General features: G+C 38.5%; 1 long non-coding RNA gene across 1 annotated transcript; it reads right to left on the bottom strand.

Annotated features, from left to right (window-relative positions):
- Positions 1–4407: 4407 nt before the first annotated feature.
- LOC143715397 (uncharacterized) lies at positions 4408–6650 on the bottom strand. Its single transcript, XR_013195743.1, has 4 exons — positions 6376–6650; positions 5928–5979; positions 5591–5661; positions 4408–5392 (listed from the first exon to the last, which is right to left on the bottom strand). It is a non-coding gene; the product is annotated as an uncharacterized LOC143715397 (long non-coding RNA).
- Positions 6651–13413: the final 6763 nt, after the last annotated feature.

The following is a 13413-nucleotide window of genomic DNA, read 5'->3' as shown; positions in this document are numbered from 1 at the left end:
TTTTTTTTTCTCCATTCTGTCACCTGATGGACAGAATGGTTGGTTCCTTTTAGTTCCTTACCACTGTCGCCTTTTTCGCCTTTCTTCACCTTTGTTGCCATTGGCTTTTGGCTAGCTTACCCAGCTGGCATTTTAACGTCGAGTCACTGTTGAATCAACGTCAGGTGCCAGTGTTGGATAACCATTGAATTTTGTGGAGATTTTGCTAAACTAATCAACGTTGAAATAGCAATGTCATTCCAACGACACGTTTCTCAGCATAGTTGAATTCACAAACATTGAATCAATATTGATTTTAGTTTAGATTTTGCAAATCCAATCAACGTTGAAATTTCAACGTCACTATAAAAGTCCTGCTTTTCAACATAGTTTATTTTGTTAAACTGTTTTCACTAAAGTATTGATGTGTTCAACAGTAACACCAATCACGCTGAAATGGATACATAAACACTAAGTTTGTTGACACGCACAGTCAGCTAGGAAGAAGCCAATTGGTCAAAGCAAGACCAGGAAGAAGATTAACAAAGACATCTCACTGACGTAAGAAACATGCTTTATTACATGGCTGCAAGTGTGCCAACATTTCACACAACATAATTTTACACGTGTCGAACTTTAACCTTTAGAAAAACGGCCCAAACATTGGGAAACATTGAACACGGCTGGTTAAATCTTCCCTTCGTGTTACTTTCTGCCCCTGCCAGCCATCCTCTCTGATGCATATTTCCAGTATTTGGCCATGTGTTCGTCTACTTTTGTTGTAGTTGTATCAAATGAGCTCAAGACAGTGTCTGATGAGGGGGAAAAAACAGATAAGTATTAGCAAACGCTAACCTCTCAAATTAAAATATTTAGCAAATATCAACTTTTGTGGCATTGCCAATGTTTTAAGTATATTATTTAGTATTTATCAACGTGCAAGGTCATTGATAATCATGTGTTTGGGCAAGCAACAAAAGGCAGTTGGTAGTAACCAGTGCTGCCGGTAGAGAAGTTAATCTAGCCCAGAATGGAGTATTATATATAATATTAGAGCATGCTCTGTAGAGTCCTCCAACTAAAATGATTTTTCTTATGAATTATTAATCTGCTTACTATATTCAATTATTTAAAACATTGTTACAAACTACTATGTTACAGCAAACTCACCACAGATTATCTTGTAGAGACGGATCTTCATGAAGGCAACCTTCCCACTTCTTCCTCTGAGGCTTATTATGGCCATCATTGTATTTGTCATAGTTCTGCCATGGTAAAACAGATTTATATTAGAATATCATATTGCAATCAAGTTCATTATGAAAATGTAGCAGAGCGCGAGTAAGTGGTTGTGTGACGGGAGTGAATGACAGTATATGACAGGGAACATAATCACTTTAAACTAATGCAAAAAAGGAACATAAATGTACTTACATTGACTTCTTCAAATGGTCTGCAGCATCAATGCCTCCCAACATCTTCAGATGTTTACTCTGAAAAGGATCAACAAGAAATTAAAAATATAACCAGAAAAAGTGGTCAGTAGAGTCCAGACCTCCACAAAGCAGGCACATGATGAGGACGAGGAGTTTGTAGTGGTCACCAAGGTGAACAAGCCAATTGTCATATTGAAACTTTGCCAGTACTTCACAAGATTAATTTAACCCTTTTGTTGTCTTCGTTTTTTTATATATATTTTTTTAAATTAATACTTTTTTGTGATACATCTGGGATTGAAAATAAAAACTAAATATGTTTAAGCCTAAATGTTTTAAAAAGAAAATCATTCAATTTAAAAACATTGATTCAAATGAGGTAGGCTGTGCTCATCATCTTTTAAATAATATCTTCCACATCAACCTGTATTTAAATTTTACAAAAAAATTAATTTTTTTTTTAGTTTTAAGGGTTGCAGTTACTTTCAGATTCAATTGATGGTTGGGTTAGGTATGGGGACAACTCACCCTTGAAGGAGACTTTCAGGTCGTGTTCTTCCAAATCTCTGGAAAAGAGAATAAATGCTGAATGTGAAATCTCAACTTTATTTTTAAAGTTTGTGGATGGAAAGTGAGTCAATGTGCCACGTTCGACAAACAGAGACATCCCTAACAGCCTAGCACACACACACTCCCTAGCACACAATGGTGTTTCGCGGTTAAACTAGTCTGACCATACACCATACTGGGTACACTGGGTAACCATACACCATACCATACACACACACACAACCACATGCCGGCGGTTGGTGGTTAAGCTAGCACACAACGGCGGTTCGCGGTTAAACTAGTCTGACCGCACACACACACACACACACACACACACACACACACACACACACAGAGAGAGAACGGTCGTTGGCAGTTAGCTAGCACACAACGGCGGTTCGGGGTTAAACTAGTCTATCCATACACACAATATTAATTAACACATTACGAATTATGGGCCAGAGTCAGGCACACTCAATTTATTTAGGAATTTTCTACACTCTAAGAAATAAATCTGTAAAATAACGCAAAAAGTAAAAAAATCTGCAAAAAGTATTGGCAGCTCATTACCCGGACTTTGTCCCGTAATTAAAAAACGGAATAAAAAAACAGGACACTTTCTGTCATTTAATGGTGTATCTATAGTAAAAAAACAGGACACTTTCTGTTATTTAATGATATAACTACAGTAAAAAAACGCAAATATTAAATAAATCCATAAAATTACAGAAAATGTACTGGCAGCTCATTAGCCGGATATTCTGTAATTTAAAGATGAAAAATTTCTGTTAATTTCTGGTTGTCCTACAGTAAAAATAAAACAGATGAATTTAGGCAACCTACAGCAAATAGAAATTTTACTTTTCTGTAAGTTAACAGTGTACTTATACTGATAATAACTCTTGTTGAAAACATTTCAAACAAATCTTCTGTGATTAAAAAATATTTTTATTTACTTATAGATCTACAACAATTCCATGAAAACTAAAACCAAAATATAAAGGAAAAAAAAAAACACAAAAGGGAAAAGGTGTATAGTTTCTAATCTCTAAATTGTTTCAAGTCTGCTAATTCATGACACTCTTTGTTAAATAGTAGTTCACCCAAAAATGATAATTCAGTATTGACTCACCCTCATGTTGTTCCAACCCCGTAAGACCTTCGTTCATCTTCGGAAAACGAATTAAGATATTTTTGATTAAATCTGAGAGCTGGATCACTCCTTCATAGGCTTCTAAGGGATTGACACTTGTTCCCCGAAAAGTTATTAAAGACATTGTTAAAATAGTCCAAGTGACTACAGTGGCTCAATCTTAAGTTTATCAAGCGACGAGAATACTTTTTGTGCGCAAAAAATAAATAAAAAAATAACGACTTTATTTCAGCTATTCATTTCCTTCTCTGTGGGCCTCTAGTCAGTTAACGTAGTGTGATTGCGTAAAGCTACGTCACACGTAGGCTCACTATTGGACCACCGACGCTGGTCATGTGTGTGATGCGTGTGAAGTACAACAACAGAAGCTTACGCTGTTACACTAGTGAACTCACTCGAGGCCCATAGAGAAGGAAATGAATACTTGAAATAAAGTCGTTATTTTTTTATTTTTTTTGCGCACAAAAAGTATTCTCGTCGATTTACTCTTCTTTTCTTCAGTTAAGATTAGGGCTGTAAAACAAATACAAAAACAGTATCACTGATACAGAATGTGTCAAAACAAAGAAAACAAAGATTTTAGGTGGGGAAAACTCATCACTCAATAAGAAATGTGTAGTAAATTCTTCAGAGCCATTGGACTGATTGGACCAGGTCCTGGTAGGACTGCACTCGGGTTTAGCCACCAAAAACTACAGAGGGGAGGGAACAGTATGTGACCTATCCATCATGATGTTTCAAATTTAGTTACTGTGTACTGCAATGGTTCTGTCTGCGGTTAACCGTACCTGTCTGTCTCACAGCGAGAGGTCTGCATCACGGCCCAGCTGTCTCTCCAGGTTGTCGTTGCTCTCTCCGTGCTGACAAAGGTAGATGGTTCGGGGCTGGATGTAGATGTTCATCAGGTAGATTATCTTGGATCTGTTTGATAAGGAAGTGTCGATCCCTGTCTATCACCAAGGAGTGATCCTTGTGGGCAGACAGGCTGGAAATTCATAGTTTTCACCTGACATCACATTCCAAGGAAAACGCTAGCAAGCAAGCAAGTTATATACTGTTACTATGAGTTTATTACTTTGCGTTGCCAAAATGCTGGATGATAGCTAGTTGTGCCTCCTGATGCACTAACCAAGGAAGAGACAAGCCTGGGCTGTGTTAGGTGAGGGATCCCCCACATGGTAAACCCAATCATTACCGCAGCCAAGCGGTGATAGGGACCTGGCAGTTTTTAACGGTAGACTCAGGCCTGCTATCCGGGGCCAATCAAAGTCCCGCGGCGCTGCGGTATCGTTCCTTCTAGGCGGGATTCTGACTTAGAGGCGTTCAGTCATAATTCCGCTGATGGTCGCTTCACACCAGTGGCTCCTCAGCCAAGCACACGCACCAAATGTCTGAACCTGCGGTTCCTCTCGTACTGAGCAGGATTACTATTGCAAAGACAAGAACATGGTGGCATCCACAGCATGGATCAAGCAGTGTGGGAGACCCAGTTCACAACTAAATGTCGACAAGATTTACAAAAACACCTATTGCTTGGAAATAATGGCGGTTCTTTGTTCATAATGCATATATTTTAACGTAAAATAAGACGATTAAGGCTCACTGGCATACTTTAAAATATATTTCAGCATTTTGTTAATCGACAGCCTACTACCCCTGACTGAGTAACTTTAACCCAATCCGATCGTGGCTCTCCCGGTGTTAGTTTTATTCCACAAGATTTATGGATAAGCTGTTTGATTTATAATTATTAGATTATTTTCACATTTCACTTACCCTGCTGTGCACGAACATAGCTGTTCCTCAATTTGTGTGTTTCCCATTTGAATGGTCAGCGTATGAGGCGCTGCTGCTTGTGATGGGACTATAGGCTTTAGCTTACATTTTTATTAAATTATTCTCTAATCGGCTGCATATTATGTCGTGGATATATCCCTCGAATGCATACTGCAGTCCCTTTTGTCTTGCTCTCTCAGATATTTCACATGTTCGCCAAAAATTACTAATTATCTCATTGGGAATGTCTGACACCGGTACATACACACTGTAATAGACGTGCCAGGCACGAAAGCTTGTCAGGCGGGGCTTAGCGAAGGGTCAATTGCATGTCACGTTAGCTTGTCTGCTCAACTATACATTTTAATATGTTTCATTATTTTCAACTAAAACAGAAACACAATAACATGCTCTATAAATAATTTAATTAAAAATGTGTTGCTTACCTTTATATGAACTCCAGGATAAGTGCAATTTTCTTCAGGTATTTTGTAGCTCACTGCCTAGGGCAGGGGTAGGCAAGTTCGGTCCTAGAGAGCCGCTGTCCTGCAGAGTTTGGCTCCAACACTGAGAAAAACCTCACCTGCCTATAGCCTTAGTAATCCTGAAGACATTGATTAGCTTGTTCAGGTGTGTTTGATTAGGGTTGGAACTAAATTCTGCAGGACAGTGGCTCTCTAGGAACGAACTTGCCTACCCCTGGCCTAGGGGTAGGAGATGTGGTCAATAATAACTTCTTGAATGACAGCAATCCTGAATGTCCACCACCTTAAACAAAAAAAGATATTACAAAATGAAAACCATTACACGATCACTTCAAAAAAACGCTTTAAACATAGTTGTTTAAATCTAACCTATACAATGTATTTCTACTGACCATGTAACGTTAAGCATAAATATCTTTGAAGGGGGTATTCAGCAACCAACGTTTTCTATCAACATTTTTCCTCAGACTTTAAATTTAAATGTGTGTTGCCAGTATTGAACACTCATAATAATTAATTAAAAAAAAGCTAATAAAACAAGATACAAACCCATAAGGAGCATGCAGGTGGTGCTTGGGATGCAAACTACAGCTGCAAAGTCCTGTCAATAGATAAGAAAACAACAGAAACACTATGAAACAAACTAATGAGGAGGGATCTGGTAAAGAATGACTAACGTTAACGTTACAGGCAGAAGTGTAGTAAGTTAGATAATAGCAGTCATGTTAATATGTAAATTAATCTTCCAAGGTCATTATTTGGGGTTTAAAGTCTTGTGTGTGTGTGTGTGTGTGTGTGTGTTTGTTTGTGTGTGTGTGTGTGTGTGTGTGTGTGTTTGTTGTGTGTGTGTGTGTGTGTGTGTGTGTGTGTGTGTGTGTGTGTGTGTGTGTGTGTGTGTGTGTGTGTGTGTGTGTGTGTGTGTGTGTGTGTGTGTGTGTGTGTGTGTGTCGTCTAAAACAAAAACAAGAAGTCTAATGTAAACATAACGTTAACTTACCTCATTTGGCAGAAAAGGTGGTGGTGTTGTTTTCCTTGATCCAGCTGTAACGGTTACTGCATCTTCACACACAGTCTCTTCACGTTGTATATTCATGCCTTTTAAATCAAGCAAGTCTTAAATGGCCTTTACTTTTTTTGGCGATTCCTCTGGTAACTTTTGTTTGAAGGCATTCAATTGCTCCAAAAACACTAAAATTAGTAACGTTACTGCACTTTATCACAACTGGTTTACGGATGCGCTCGGCAAGAAATAAACCGTATCACGGACAAATAAAAGTATCGAATTGCCTCGATACTACCGAGTATCGAAACATGTCTTGTTTTTCGGTACCAAGTTTCGGTACCTAAGTGGTTAATCTCGTCAACGTCAGTGAAACCATAAACATGCAGCATGATTGGCTGTGGCGGAAAAACACTAGTTTACGTGGCTGCTCAGAGACGTGCCTCGTCGCACGCGAGGCTGTAGTGTGTGTGTAAGCGTCCAACCCAGATAGATAGAAAATATGTGGAAACTTATCAAAAGTGTACTTAGGCTATGTACCCGACTCGATGCCATAAGCACACGATGCAATATTTTCGACAAGATAATTGCTGCCAAGACCGGTAACACGGTAAATCTGCACTTAAAAGCGCACAGAATACACTCGAGAGTAGAACGTTTATCAGCCTTCGACTACAAGAACTGGAGCGCGTCACATATAAACCAAAACTCAGCGTATAGGATACTTGCCTCACAGACATGAGAAAAAGTTCTATATATGTTCAAAATATGTCTAATTTTAAACAAAACAATTAGAAATAAATAGTTTGATTACCTAATCCATATAGGCGCGGGCGCGCGCGTTCACTACTGCAGGGATGACGAGTCAGCATCGCAAATTCGCAATAATCATCTTTGCAGCCAACACATTTAGTAAACACTTGTTCATTAATAAACAATTAAAATATCTCCTTGCTATCGTTTCCCGACACATCCATAATCATTAGGCTACTTTTGCCAGTGCTTTGCGCAAGCTTCATGTGTGCTGAGCGCGAGGCATATATCCCGCACCCCAGTAGCCTATATTTAATTGGTAACACTTTACTTGAAGGGGTGTGCATAAGACTAACATGACACCTTCATAATCATGACATGACACATGTTATGAATATGAAGGAAGTTTCATGCATGTTTATGACAACTGTCATTAAGGGTTATTCGTTCAATTATGACATTTTTAATGCAAATATGACATTGTTTGAGATGTCTTTGTTATGACACCTTGACATAAACCAATACATCATAACCTGTCAGTGTCTTTGTCATGACAACTTGACATTACTAAGACAACACAACCTGTCATAAACATGAGATAGCAGATTAATTATCAAACTTAAGAAACCACTTAGCTTTATTGGTTAACATTACATTAAACTGTCAGGTGGTTGGTTTTGACATTGGCTGTCATGAGGCCATTATAACTATTTAATGACAAATTCAATTTGTACCACTGTAGTTGAGGTCACGAAAAATATTCATTACACAGTTATAATGGCCTCATGACAGCCAATGTCAAAACCAACCACATGTCAGTTTAACTTAATTTAATGTCAAGTTGTCATGACAAAGACACTGACAGGTTATGATGCTATGGTTTATGTCAAGGTGTCATAACAAAGACATCTTAAACAATGTCATATTTGCATTCAAAATGTCATTATTGAGCGAAAGACACTTAATGACGGTTGTCATAAACATGCATAAACCCTACTTCATATTCATGACATATGTTATGTCATGGTTATGAAGGTGTCATGTCAGTCTTATGTACACCCCTTCAAGTAAAGTGTTACCATTTAATTCAATTCACATTTATTTGTATAGCATTTTTCACAAAAAATATCGTTTCAAAGGAGCTTTACAGAAAATGCATGTGTCTAAATTACAATTTAGAGTGATCTGTTATCAGGGGTGACTGTGTGTAATGCATTTCAATTAATTTTCATTCAGTTTCATTGTTAAACAATGCATTAAGTTAAGGCAGAAACAATGAGCTCATTGAAGTAAAGAATACATGTTGTTAAATGATTAGGAAACATAGAAAACTTTAGCATTGGTGCTTTTTTACAGACTCAAAATATGAGTGTAAAAAAGGCAACAAACTGAAAAAATAAAAGTTTTTTTTTTAGGTAATGTTATATTGATAAAATTGGTATCGAAAAAAGTAACGTTCAGGAACCGGTATCGAAGTCAAGGTATCGGTATCGAAAATTCTGTTACGATACCCAGCCCTAGGACACTATAACACACATACAATCAGGGAACCTCCGTGAGTGTGAAGTGAACTAAATATTTCAATGTGTGACGATAACGTTATGCATAAAATGATAAATGCACCGGCTCTGACATTCATTTGCCTAACATGCCAGATGGCAACTAAACAACGTTACGTTAACAGCTTATTTGACATTTAGCAAAACATAATTTTCGGGTTTTACCACAGACGTGTCAGAATGGCTTCCACACACCCGAAATCCGACTTTTAAAAGTAACTTTGGCCGCAGTCATCTGCGTGTGTAATGGCGGTTGCATCTTAAACTTTTCGCGGCGCCAGGTTCTAGTTCCCACAATGCAACGCGTAATTCAAAATACGGGTAAAAGACCTGTAAAAGACAAATACGGAAAAATCCTTCCAATTTATATGGTACATTGTACCGTATTTTTACGGAATTTTTTTACAGTGTAGTTATAAATGGTGACTTCAAAAACTTTGCTTACCGTTTGAGCTCTTACTCCCAAATTCAGTCCGAACTGGTCCAGGTCATAATCTGCCTGAAGATGACAACACAGACCCACTTCGCGCATGTGCAAAGCGGGTGTTAATTGTCTGGAACCGTCAGAGCCAATAGAATCCAGTTCTAGTCACCTCCTTTGTGTGATGGACAACTGCCGTCCTCCAATCAAGCCCTTGTATTGAACGATGTTCCAAAATGATCTCTCAAGTGTCACGCATTGAGCGTGACAGTCACTCATTTCGGTCTTTTGTAACGCACTGCCGCCACACATATTTAATATGCCGCAGTGCACAAAATTTCTCTGGCCGCGCCGCTCTCACTATAGAACCGGCAGGAATCAAGCGCGTTTCCCCAACAGTTCTGAGTCAAGCCTGACACTTGTCAATCTTGCTTGTCTTTAAAACTTGAGAGCCCTGTCAATCAGACTGTAGTTGCTCTCTGTAACAGCAGACACTGGCTCCGGCTCAGGAACAGCAGACACTGGCTCCGGCTCAGGAACAGCAGACACTGGCTCCGGCTCAGGAACAGCAGACACTGGCTCCGGCTCAGGAACAGCAGACACTGGCTCCGGCTCAGGAACAGCAGACACTGGCTCCGGCTCAGGAACAGCCTCTAGATCGCCAAACGTGACGTTTACAGTCTCTGGATCGCCAGACGTCATGTGAACAGTCTCTGGATCGCCAGATGAGACCCAAATAGTCTCTGGATCGGTAGACGGGACCCGAACAGTCTCTGGATCGGCATACGGGACCCGAACAGTCTCTGGATTGGCAGACGTGCTGTGTCTCCTCCAAGCATGCAGTACTGCCACTGCATAAAAGAGGAAGACAGCCCTCGTGGCCATGGCAGGACTGATGGTGGGCAGCTCCGGGACGATCTCCGGGATGACAGCAGGCTGCACGGGGACGGCCTCCGGGACGACAGCGGGCTGCACGGGGACAGCTTCCAGGATGACAGCGGGCTGCACAGGGAAGGTCCAAAAAATGCAGGGAAATGCAGTTCCAAAATGAATGGTGACAGTATGGGGAAAGACCTCTAGTGGACACCCGGGGAAACACAAACCATATACTGTGACAAACATTTAATATCAGTCAAATGCCCGCTGGGTAGTTGGGGACATTTAATTTTATAATTAACAATACTATTACAACATTATTTTCCTGTTATCTCTGTAAAGCTGCTTTGAAACAATCTGCATTGTAAAAATAAAGGTGACTTGACAGACAACTGATGTATGAGTTGATGAATGTTTTTATGTGAATATAAGCCTTAATTCAATCTGTTCATCATATAAAGCAATTGTGTCTCTTCAGAACATTTGGAATAAAATTCATATGGATTAGATTTACGATCTCTTTATGGACTTTTTGAAGCGTCAAAGTGGTAGTTTTGAAGCTTCCAATGGAGGGACAGAAAGCTCTCAGATTTCATCAACAATATCTTCATTTGTGTTCCGAAAATGAACAAAAGACTTATGGGTTTGGAACGACATGAGGGCGAGTAATTAGTATCACATTTTTATTTTTGAGTGAACTATCCCTTAAAAGAGTCCAAACACGAAGATGAGTCAAAAGTTCTAATCCAAATTTATTTAATAAAAGAATAAACTCAGATAATCCATGATAATTAACTCAAATACAAACAGCTGCGATGACCTGAATATCCATGGCAAGAAACAAGTGGCGGGAAACGTGAACAAAGACAACAGGAAATAATTATAAAAGTTCATGAGAATGAACACTAAACTGACAGTTTGTGACGGATACAGTACGTTTTAATAAACACATCGTCACTTGTAGTGTCATTGTCATGACAACTCTCTGGAGATTGGGATGGTAATAGAGATTGGCATTCTGATGAAATCGCAATGTTAATGTATTTGGTCTTGGCAGAATAGATGTGATATATGGTGCTGCTAATGCAGAGCAAGTCCCGAGACTTGCTACTGCTAATACGTTCATAGACATTGCTGTGAGCATGTAAGACATGTTGCTGCACATGCACTGTAACATACATGAATTAACACCCATAGCAGATCTATACAGGTGGAGCTGGGGAAGATGAAGGGTTTCAAAAAGCACGCTACATACTGCTACCAGCAACACCCCGGTATTTGTTTGAATGTTGAGCCGCAGCTCATTGGACGCTGATGCAACCCCAACCAATCGGCTGTGCCATGTAGATAATGACGTGATCGCTACTAAATGAGTCAAAGACTTATCAGCAAATGTCATATAGAGTTTCATGCCAGAACTAGGTATTAATCTAAAAATGCACCAAGACAATAATGGATGTAGATGAATGGACATAAGAGGATTTGCACAGGTCTGGGACTCTGCTGGGATTCCGGTGAAATACTGGCTGTGTCTGGGCCAGACCAGATGAGTGAGATCCTGCCCATGAAACTCACATTTGATCGATTGTGTGGCTCCCAATGAAACAATTCATTCTTCATTTTCTAACAGACATTTCATTTAAGGTACCATTGTCTGTCTTAAAGCTGGCTACAAGATGTAACTTTCAAAACACTGGATAAATCATCTGATTTCTCTTGTATTTTATTCTGTAAAAAAGCAAAATGCATAAAGCTTAAGATATCTTTGCCTTTTAAAAAATTAAAGACGGCAGGACATAGAGCTGCTGTACAGCCAAAACAAACTTTGTTGAATTATATTCCTGTTATCACTGTAAAGACAGCAGGACATAGAGCTGCTGTACAGCCAAAACAAACTTTGTTGAATTATATTCCTGTTATCACTGTAAAGGTGCATTGAAACAATCTGTATCCCAAAAAGCGCTATATAAATAAAGGTAACTTGATTTGACAAAAACCAGGGCTGTCAATCGATTCAAATATTGTGATTAATATAAAAATTCCGATTGATGTCATAATTCTTTTTATAGTCAACATTGTAGTCTACTGGGTCACCATGTCAAATGGAGGCTTGTTACACACATTTACATTTATTCAGACTGCTACTGTATGATGCTGTGGATGAATGTGTCCAGAAGACACAGAAAACTGGAGAGTGTGACATATGTTTCAACACTAAAAATTAGTTGAATGTGGTAGCAGATGCATTAGATAATCTGTATCATCTTTATTTGTGTATATCAAACTGTAAAAAATCTATGCAATGCCACCTCAATAGCAGCAGCAAAAGTGTTTTGCAATATAAAATTAATACAATAAGTACACTGTACATACAAATATATTTTATGCAAGTCCACTAGGGATGGGTATCGTTAAGGTTTTAACGGTATTACTCTTACCGATACTGCTTATCGATCCGGTACTTTAACAGTATTCTTATCGGTTCTTTTTGATATTTCTTTTTATTAAAAAACTTCTTATATCTGCATGGTGGCTTGCATTGGAAGATTCCTGAACAAACACAGGGATTGTTATATATAGTATATGTATTTCTTCATAATTTTTGATTGAAAATTATTATTGTTATTACATGATTTATTGATGCATAGAATCTATTTGATTGTTTAGATTACACTGACATCTTACTGCATTTCCTTTGAATAATTCGACCAAGAATATTTATATTCCACTACCATTTTACGCCATCACAGTGGTAATAAATAATTGGATATTTAAAATGAGACCACCTTACCATTCAGGACCTTTAAAAACACTTAAGACCAGATGTACCAATCGCACTTGCGATTTTGCTCTTCTAGATGGAAATAACTCGCCTTTGCAAACCAAGTACACTTGAATCCGTTGAATATTAGTCGTCACCAATCTGACTCAATTGCGGTAACATACAAATCCGTTTCTACTTGTGAAAATAATTGCAGAGTAATTCAGAATGAATTCAAACGTAACCATTTATAAATTTTGTTGGCGAAACAGCTCCCATAGAATGGAGAGGAAAAGTGTGCATTCTCTGAAGCTTTGAATATGAAAAGGTTTAATGAGATGCGCGTTTGCTGTTTCTGATGTAGATTTCAAATTTCTTGTGAATTACATTGTAGCCACATGGCAATTCTATGCTCCTGTACATGGTTTTACTACAGCTATATCGAAAATACTGTAGCAGAGTTTTCCACCAAGGAGACAAACAAATTTAACATAGACACAGGTGAATTAGCGTTTTTGGAGACGCATGGACTTTTTAGCATTTAGCTTAGCCTTGAGATCTGATTTTTAACCTGTGCATCATATAATCTTATTTTTTTCCCAAATTTGCTTTTCATAAACAAATGCATCAACCTGCCTTTATTCATAAAATCACGTTTTACGATT

This window comes from Siphateles boraxobius, unplaced genomic scaffold (assembly GCF_051911475.1).
Source record: "Siphateles boraxobius isolate OS27281-9 unplaced genomic scaffold, OSU_SipBor_1 12, whole genome shotgun sequence".
NCBI lineage: Eukaryota > Metazoa > Chordata > Actinopteri > Cypriniformes > Leuciscidae > Siphateles > Siphateles boraxobius.
The sequence above is the reverse complement of the archived record's forward strand: the minus strand, read 5'-3'. Positions and strand labels throughout refer to the sequence as shown.